General features: G+C 34.1%; 1 long non-coding RNA gene across 2 annotated transcripts in view; it reads left to right on the top strand.

Moving 5' to 3' along the window:
- Nucleotides 1–409: 409 nt before the first annotated feature.
- Nucleotides 410–9543, top strand: part of LOC129526630 (uncharacterized) — a 51823-nt gene continuing 42689 nt past the window's right edge. The window contains exons 1-4 of one of the 2 annotated variants that reach the window (XR_008671312.1): nucleotides 410–842; nucleotides 1827–1871; nucleotides 7921–8064; nucleotides 8803–8871. This is a non-coding gene — a long non-coding RNA (uncharacterized lncRNA). Of the gene's footprint in view, nucleotides 843–1826; nucleotides 1872–7920; nucleotides 8065–8729; nucleotides 8872–9543 lie in introns of both variants that reach the window. The other variant, XR_008671311.1, reaches the window with a different exon arrangement.

Genomic DNA, 9543 nt, shown 5'->3' with positions numbered 1-9543 from the left:
AAGTCATCAAAGGGTTCTTGAACCAAAGTCAACCAGCTCGGGAGTCCAGTGGCTTCCAGAAACAAACTTGTCTTGGTATCCCCATCCTGCTCAGTCCATTGCATGGAGAAGCCGATGGGAAATATAGGTTTTGGTCAGTGTGGCAATGGATTTTTGTTCCATGCAGCAGGAAGCAGCTAGAGCCGTTGCTCCATTACAGTCCCGTCAGTTGGAAGCTCGAAAGGAGCATTTGCATGGTTGCCACAGATACGGTTCGCTAAAGAAAATATTCTTCAACCTTGATCTTATATGTGACAAACTAGAATCAATCCCTGAAATAAGAGTCAAGATCTAAACTGTAGATTCTACAAGATGGAAGAAATCCAATTACACTGAAAAGCACATGAAATGATGTCACGATATGAATATTATGTCACTCTGCGTGGAGATCAGCCTAGTCTCACTCATGCCCTCTCCCTGTAGTGTGGGAAAACAAGAGGAACCTCCAAAATTTTCTAACTGCACAAAGAAACTGGTGGAAATTCACTTCATTTTGAAGCTCGGGGTTTCTATGTGGTTGATTTAATCAAAATATTAATGTGATTTTTCTAGAAGAAGAAAAAGGGAAAATATAAAAATCATGCTGATTGGATTTGAATAGATTGTATTGATCATATATGAATATTATCTTTCATCCAGATTGGAAAGTACTGTTTTGAAATCCAGTCCTTCACACTTCCAAACTGATCATTTTTAATAAGTAAATGTCATTTTGGCTTTTTTTTTTTCTGGTCAGGAAGAAAAACAAGAAGTTTCCTTCCGCAAACTTCCTAAAAGGTGCCATGTGTTTTCCTAAAACCAAGGTGAGCTAACTCAATAAATTCTATTAAAAAAATTTCTTAGTACTAACTATTAATATAGAGCCCTAGAAAAGCATCTTTTGATATGTTTCTATAATATTTGCCTTGATCGTTTTTAAAGAAATAATAATATGAAGCTACCAAACCATGAGAAATTGATCTTCAATATTTTAATGTAATTAGTTCCTAATACCCTTTCTAGTTTCTCTGGATATTCTTAAGTTTTGAAGCCAATTTAAAGCAATGTTTTAATTATTAAAACATGTAGCTTAATGGAAGTTCTTTAGCATTTTAGTGAAAACACCTAACAAATCCCTTTCACTCTCAATCTTCTGATGTCTGTATTTAATTTTCATCTTTCCACAAACCAGGCATGCATTTGCCACAGAGCCATGAAGTAAGATAATCACTGTTACACAGTAACACACATCCTGGAGCTGCAATTTTGTGTCTCAGGAGAAAGAAATCAAATCTTCCTTCACAGACCTTTGAGGCAGCAGGCACTGGGTATCCACTGAGGATACCTAATACATTTCTCCAGTACATTTCCCTGTTTTTTCATTCATGTGCTATTTTATTCAGTAATAATAAGAAAAGTACAGTACTTAGAGCCCGAGTTTTACAAACAGCAAAGCAGATACTGTTATTTTGTCAGATGATTAAACTGTCTTTTAGGACTAGTTCAGGTATTTTCCAAGGCATCATAATTCCTTTGGTCATGAGGGTGTGACATATTTAGCTACATATTATGTGGCAAAGTAGAAACAGAGCAGGATGAGTTTCTCAGAATGGACACATAATCTGGTTTGCAAACAACAGAGGATTTAATTCATTTCTTTCAACAACTGGTCAGGCTAAATTCAGTCTTTTGCTTCCTTCCTTTAAAAAATTTTGAGTCTAAATTTAGCTGGGTGTAGCATAAGTCTATCCCACGTGCTAACACAGTTCAGTATTTGTTTCATTGTGTTTTGTTTTGCTTTATTTTAGGAAAATTCTAAAATAGAACTACCATATGATTCAGCAATCCCACTTGTAAGTATATATTCAAAGAAAATGCAATCAGTTTGTCAAAGAGGAAATTAAATCAGTATGTTGAAGAGATATCTGCATTGCCGTGTTCACTGCAGCATTATTTACAACAGCCAAGGTATAGAAATGACCTAAATGTCCACTGGCAGATATATGGATAAAGAAATTGTGGTATATTGATACAATGGGATATTATTCAGCCAAAATGAGGAAAGCCTGTCGTTTTCAATTATATGGATGAACTAGAGGACATTATGCTAAATGAAATAAGCCAGGCACAAAAAGACAAATACTGTATTTTCTCATTCATATTGTGGTATCTAAAAAATGTTGAACTCATAGAAGCAGAGAATAGAACAATGGCGTCCAGGGTTTGGACAGGGTGTGTGAAATGGGGAGATGACGGTTAAAAGGTAAAAACTTTCAATTCTGACATGAACCAGTTCTGGAAATCTAATGAACAACATGGGTATTGATGATAGCTGTGTTAATTTGACTGCAGTAATGAATACACAATCTATATGCATATAAAGACATCACATTGTACGTCCTAAATATATTCAATCTTTATTTTTCAAGTAAATATTTTAGAATTAAAAAAATGGAAATTATTTTATTGATTGACAAACGAATAGTTTCTAAGAGAGCTAGATTAAAACATACATCATACTAGCACTGGATAAGTGAATCAAGTCTTATGTTAACATTAGTTGACCAACATTATTTTCTAATAGGTGTATCAGAGGCATATATAGACATTGGATAATCTCATTGTTGTTCTCTTTCACTTAGATCAGAATCTCTTAACATTCAAAAAATGACTGAAATGTGTGCATTTCAAGAAGTGGAAAATAAGTTACAACCTTTTGTCAGATTCTCAAAGAGATTCTTGACCAGAAAAGATTCTGAACCTCTGTGTAGAAGTAACATTTTTTATCCAACATTGCACAATGGTTCTTGACTGTTTTTAGAACTAATGTTCTTCATTTTGACTCGTACAAATTGTGCAAGTCCAGTAGGAGTATAGAGACAGACTTTGTAATATATTACAAGACATTTACAAGTTGAAAAAACTGCTTCAGTGAGTGAGCTACTGTGGTAGAATTCTAAGATGGCATTCCAATGTTCCAGTCCCCAGGTTATTCAATAATACGACTCCAGGTATTGCTGTGAGGGGATTTTGAAGACGTAGTTAAAGCCCCAAAGTGGTTGACTTTTTACAATACGAAGAGCATTTGGTTGAGACTGATCTACTCACATGAGCCCTTTCAAAGCAGAATTTTCTCGGGCTAGTAGCAGAATGGGAATTGGAAATTTAAAGTGCAAGAAGGAACTAATGTGAAGAAGATTCTCCATTGCTGAGATGGAGTGGGGCACATGGCAGGGATCTAAGAGTGGCCTCCAGAAGGTGAGAGTGGTCCCTGGTTGACAGCCAGGAATGCAGTGGATACCTTAGTCTACTACCGCAAGGAAATGAATTCTGCCAACAGCCTGAGTGAGCTTGGAAGCATATCTTTCTCTAGTCAAGACTCCAGATAAGTACACATCTGGACAACACCTTATTTTCAGCTTTATAAGATCCTAAGTAGAGAGCCAAGTTAAAATTTGCTGGAATTCTGACCCAGGGAACTGTGAGATAATAAAATGTTGTCACTTTAAGTTGCTAAATTTATGGGAATTTGCTACATAGCAAAAGAAAAAGTTGCTAATAAATAACTTCAAATCTTTCATTTGTTTTCATGAAATCTGGATATCTATATACCTAAATTTAAGAAATTTAGAGCTATTGATAGCTTAGTGGTTTTCTTCCTTGCCACAGGAAATATTATATCAGGCTAAAATCAAATAAGAAGATAAAAGAAAGGTGAATTACCAAGTTTTCTTTTGGTCATTTTCTATTTAAAACCAAGAGCAGTCTGGGGGGAAAAAAAGTCAGTTTCATCAGCCTAATCTAAAGGATGAACAATTATACTTAAAGTTATTGGAAAGAGATCACCACTACAATTTCACTGTTTGTTTAATGACTTCTAGTAGTTTTTAATGTTTAAATTCTACTCTCTGAGCTCACATTCTCATTATACATTTGTTTTAAATATAATCAATTTATGATTATGAATTTATGTATGAAGTTTTTAAAACCATAAGAATAAATTTGGTTGCATCTTATAAATATAGATTTCCAAACACATCTAAAACAAATTTCTGATTCCGTGCTCAGAAAATACAGAAAAAAAATCTGTATTTTTCACATAACTGTAGGTGGTTCTTACGGACACAAATATTTGGGAAATTTTCCTTATAACTATTGCAAACTTATTGGAAAAATCTGACCTGGTTATCTCTACTGTGTTGCATATAAAGGAAAGATTGCTGATGCTCAAAGGAAGTTCTCATCTTGCAGGGAGGAGAACATAGAAGCATTAATAGATATGTAAATGTACCACGTAACATATGGTAACTTAAGCGCATAGCCAACGGGAATGAATACTGGAATCCATTTGGCTAAAGGCTTTACTTTACCACAGACCACTGTGGTCAAAGAAGATCTGCTTTATTCAGTGAACCATAAACCAGATTGTTTATAAAGCATGAAACCAAGAAATTCTGAAGTGCACTCACCAAAACAATGTTTCCAGATAGCTTCCAGATATCATAGGGCTTAACTGCAAAAGATGAAGTTTGCTTTTCAGCCTTTTTTTCTGTCAACTGCACCCATTGAGTGTTTTGTGCCTCACTCTTCTTCTGTTCCCACTTTTTCAGGCATTCAATAAATCTCTCTCAAAACCTTACTATTAAGAAATTTACCTGATAATCTCAAATTTTCGCTCACTTTCCATAATAACATTTTATTTTAACCTTCTAAAAATCTTCTTAATTCAGACAAAATATACAGAACTAGTTCTACATATAGAGATAATCTAATGCCTTAACAATGAATTCTAGCAGGGTTTTCTTTCATATCTACAAACAGTTTCACAAAGAAGCATTTTTATAAGCCCAATTTCAAAACCATTTCATGAATAAGCTCTAGCACTTGATTTGGCTTTTTTTAGAGCTGCTGTATATCCTATAAATTAATTAATAAGGACTTATGGTAAACTTCTCAACAGCTAACCTATATCAGATATTCTTCAATAACACAGAAAAAGTATTTAATTTATTCTTATAAAAATAAATATCCACTTATTTACTTTGTGTTTATTTCAGCCCAAAGCACCATCTATAATGCATTTTTATGCTTAGAATTTCTTAGCTTTGGCCTGGCACGGTGGCTCTTGCCTGTAATCTCAGCACTTAGGAGGCCGAGGAGGGTGGATCACCTGAAGTCAGGAGTTCAAGTCCAACCTGGCCAACCCCCTCTCTACTTAAAATACGAAAACCTTAGCTGGGCGTGGTGGTGGGTGCCTGTAATCCCAGCTACTCAGGAAACTGAGGCAAGATAATTGCTTGAACCCAGGAGGTGGAGGTTGCAGTGAGCCGAGATCACGCCATTGCAGTCCAGCCTGGGCAACAAGAGTGAAACTTTGTCTCAAAAAAAAAAAAAAAAAGAAAGAAAGAAAGAAAACAAAAAGAAAAAAGAAAAAAAGAATTCCTTAGCTTTTTTACATTGTTCTTAATGTTTAATATTAAAATTCTGTACATGTTTATGCGTTTTAAACATATGTGTTGTTAATCATGCGTGTTACCAGACTCTGGAAAACCTTCCCTAAAAATTTTGAGCCAGTATGTATATTTTTACCCTTGTTTTATGAATGAAGAAAATAAGATTTCAAAGGGGTAAAAAAATTTCTCTAGGTCACAAGGCTAATCACCAGGGAAATTAGGATTTGAATAAAATCAGTCTCATATAGAAATCAATGCTTATTTTTAATGCCACAATAATTCCAGTTGAGTCAAACTTCTGTCTGTAATTGTAACTATACATAGCACAAACCTCAATTAAAAATGTTTGTCAAACATGCAAATATAAATTATGAATATTCAAACAAATATAAATGATGAATAGCTTAAATTACTTTGTACACACACATATAAATCCAAAAATATTGCGTATGTAAACTTTTTAAATACACAAATATTTCAGGGCAATAGATGATAGCTGGTACCATCCCAACCAGAGTATTTGCAGTTACATAATGTTTTATTGACAATATGCACTCATAAATGCAAAGTTATTTTAATTATGCAAATGAATTCCAACAAAATAAACCTAATACATTAATAAACCTCCTTCACCTTTCTTATCAGTAGAATTAAGTTTTATTTTTAACAATGCCCACTAGGGGATGCTGGCGCATTGACACTGGAAAGCGGAAGACATTGGCTGTCCTGTCAGGTCAACTAAAATACTGACAGTGAACCCCCCTTTGCAGTAATTTATTTTTGTAGATAGTTTTTAGAGAATAGAAGTCATTCACACATATTGGCACAGAATGACAGTCCCACAAAAAAACTGGAGTTTTAAGCCAACTGAATTTTTTTGCATTTTAATAATATTTTTAATAAAAGTACTTGGATTCCTGTAAAGCGGATTTGGATAAAACCATTTAGATGTCCAATACTTTTGATCAAGAGTTACTGTTTAAGTGAGAACACATGGAGACAGGGAGGGGAACATCACACACCAGGGCCCGTCGCGGGGTGGGAGGAAAGGGGAGGGAGAGCATTAGGACAGATGCCTAGTGCTTGCGGGGCTCAAAACCTAGATGTGACGGGTTGATGGGTGCAGCAAACCACCATGGCACATATATACCTATGTAACAAACCTGCACGTTCTGTACATATATCCCAGAACTTAAAGTAAAATAAAAAACAAAAAATGAAGAGTTATTGTTTATGGAAACATGACATAACTATTCAACTATTAGTAAGTTTTATATTAAATAGCACAAAAACAAACAGGCGTATGTGCTAAATTATCTATATATAATTTATACATAAATCACTATTGTAGCTATTTTGGAACCTGAATTCACTATTGTCTGCAATCAAAGGGGAAAATATATAGGAATTACTTTTAATCAAATAAAATACTAAGTAAAAATATGAAATACTACTTAATGTCATTGATTGTCAATAAGTTATTTTATATGTAATTAAATCACTTCTATCTGAGGAAAATGCTGAAAGTAACTCAGTAAAACACTATGTACAACAAGTTAAGTATTTTTTAATAAAAAAACAAGATAAAAATGAGCTGAATTTCATCATGGAGTTCTTAAGGGAAAAAGTCGAAGAATTTTTTAGGAGCACATAATTTTGTTGCATAATGTCAACCCCAAATGAGCTTGGGATTGTCCCCAAATGTTTATGTAATTGAATTACATTAAATTTTTCACTCAAGCTCATTCTTCCATTATAGGTCCAAACGTTTATTAACCTTTTTTAAAAAAATTAGTGTTATTACCTTTATTTATTCACAATTGTCTCTTTCAAGTTTAAAGCGAGCCTCATCATACTAATAATCAAGCATTTAATGAGGACATTTGCATTCACTCAATTCAGATCCCTCAAATCTCGTAGACTTTAATCATATCTTTTCTCTTTCATTTTTCCAGATGAGTCATATGAAATATTTAACCTTGTTATCATATGCAAATTCCTTGAGTCTATTGATGTGGCAATCTATTGACATACATCTATTAAGTGCCTGATTTGGCAGTAACACTATGCCAGGAGTTTACAGGCATAGAAACATAATAAATTGCTCTGCATCTTAGCCTTTTCCTGTCCCACCTCTTTTCAACTTGAGGTTTTAGGTGCAAGCTTCTTCCAACCACTGAGCCATCCTCAATCAAACCTGGCAGTACATTACACAATCTTATCCTCACCAGCAGATGGGGCTTATCATGAAACTCACTGTCTTATATCAGGATATAGTACCAACTCTGTCCTTGTTTTAGTTGATCTGCCAATAGCTCTTGATAGTGCTCTTTCTATTCCACAAAATACATACCTTTTTTTTTTCTTATGGATTTCAAAACTCTACGATCTTTTCTCCTAGCTCAGGAGCTACTTCCCAATGTCCCTTGTTTTTGTCATTTTCCTCTAGCTCTAAATCTCCGGAATCTCCAGGGATTGGAACCAAGTGCTTTATCTTTACCATATACCAATCCATGAATCAACTCCAAAACAGATCTCTAGAAACAGACAAGACTGACTACTGCCTGAAGGTTTCTGACACTAAGTTCCTGATGTGGGTCCATTAATTTTGGAGCGCAGAATATATTGCTCCTGATGTTTGTAACTATTGATCATCTTTTGTAGGAAAGCCTCCTTTAAAGCTGAGCTCTTGCTCTAACTCCTTTAGGTCCTCACTTTTTCCTCTATTCTCTAATTTTTAGCCTGGTATTAGAGTCTTCAGGTAGCTTTCAACCAAGTCCACATGCTTTAAAAAAATATTTTCAGGTATAATTAAAGTACAATAAACTGCACATATTGAAACTGTACAATTTAATCAATTTTAGCATATGCATACAACCTTGAAACCATCACTGCTATCAAGATAATAAGCATTTTCATCACCCAAGATGTTTCCTCTTGACACTGTTCTTACAGAAATTATAATCTCATAATAAAGAATAAATGTGTTTTATAATATGAGAGCCATCATTGCATGAAAAGCAGTAAAGGGAGATAAATAATGGTATAGATGATAAATGATATAAAAATATATAGGAGAGAGAAATTACTGAGGGGAGGATAATTGGAAAAGGCTTCATCATTACCTATCCAATGTATTTTCTTACATTATTTTTCTATCTGAATGTTTGTTATTGGCATTACTACTTTGTGCTTTTTTCAGATATTGATATAAAATACTCAATGCATTTTCTGTTTGGATTCTTTTTGGCTTTATAGAGGAATACATTCTCTTCTCCTTTGGCTGCTTAATCCCTTCTCATGAAAAATAACCTTGACCTTTGCATTCTAGATGTATCAAATATGAAATAATTTTAGAATTCGATCTCAAATGGCCCTTTTGCAAACTCCAAAATGTTGTGTAAGTCCATTTTCTCTTCTGCATTATTGTCACAAACATACTAAAATGTGATTTGATGTCTTCTATTTATATTAGTGCTTCAAACAGTCTGAAGCATACGAATTATTTTTCTTCTTATTTTTTAGAACATCCTCTTAGGTAGTGCTTCTTCTGTTACCAGTGACATAAATGATCTTTTGTATCATATAACTTAAAGGTTAAAGGGTCAGCTGACTTTTGGTGACATTAGATTATAAATTCAGGTGATGTCATTGGACTCTCTTTACTCAAGTCTCATCTCTGCTTTCCTTGCATTTAGGGTTGTCAGATAAAATAATGTCTCCTTAAATTTAAATTTCAGAGAGACAATAAAGAATGTTTAATATAAGTGTATCACATACATTCCATGGGACATGCTATGTTTAGTCTTGCTGTTGTCATTTTTTTTCCCCTGTAAATCGACACAAATATCAAATTGTTCTCAGGTGGACTTTCTTCAGCTGTCCACTCTTACCAAAATCTCTAAATGTATGCCCCGCAGATTAGTCACTAAAGAGAAAAGCGAGTGTCTTTTTTCTTAAAGTCTCCAATTGGGTCTTATTGGAACAAATTGAGTAATAGTCCTCAAACAATTGCTATGACCTAAGAGATAAAATATACTCATTTGTTAGGTCTGGATCATACAAGGCAGAA

Source organism: Gorilla gorilla, chromosome 15 (assembly GCF_029281585.2).
Source record: "Gorilla gorilla gorilla isolate KB3781 chromosome 15, NHGRI_mGorGor1-v2.1_pri, whole genome shotgun sequence".
In the NCBI taxonomy this organism is placed as follows: domain Eukaryota; kingdom Metazoa; phylum Chordata; class Mammalia; order Primates; family Hominidae; genus Gorilla; species Gorilla gorilla.
Note: the sequence above shows the minus strand (reverse complement) of the source record. Positions and strands in the feature narration are given on the sequence as shown.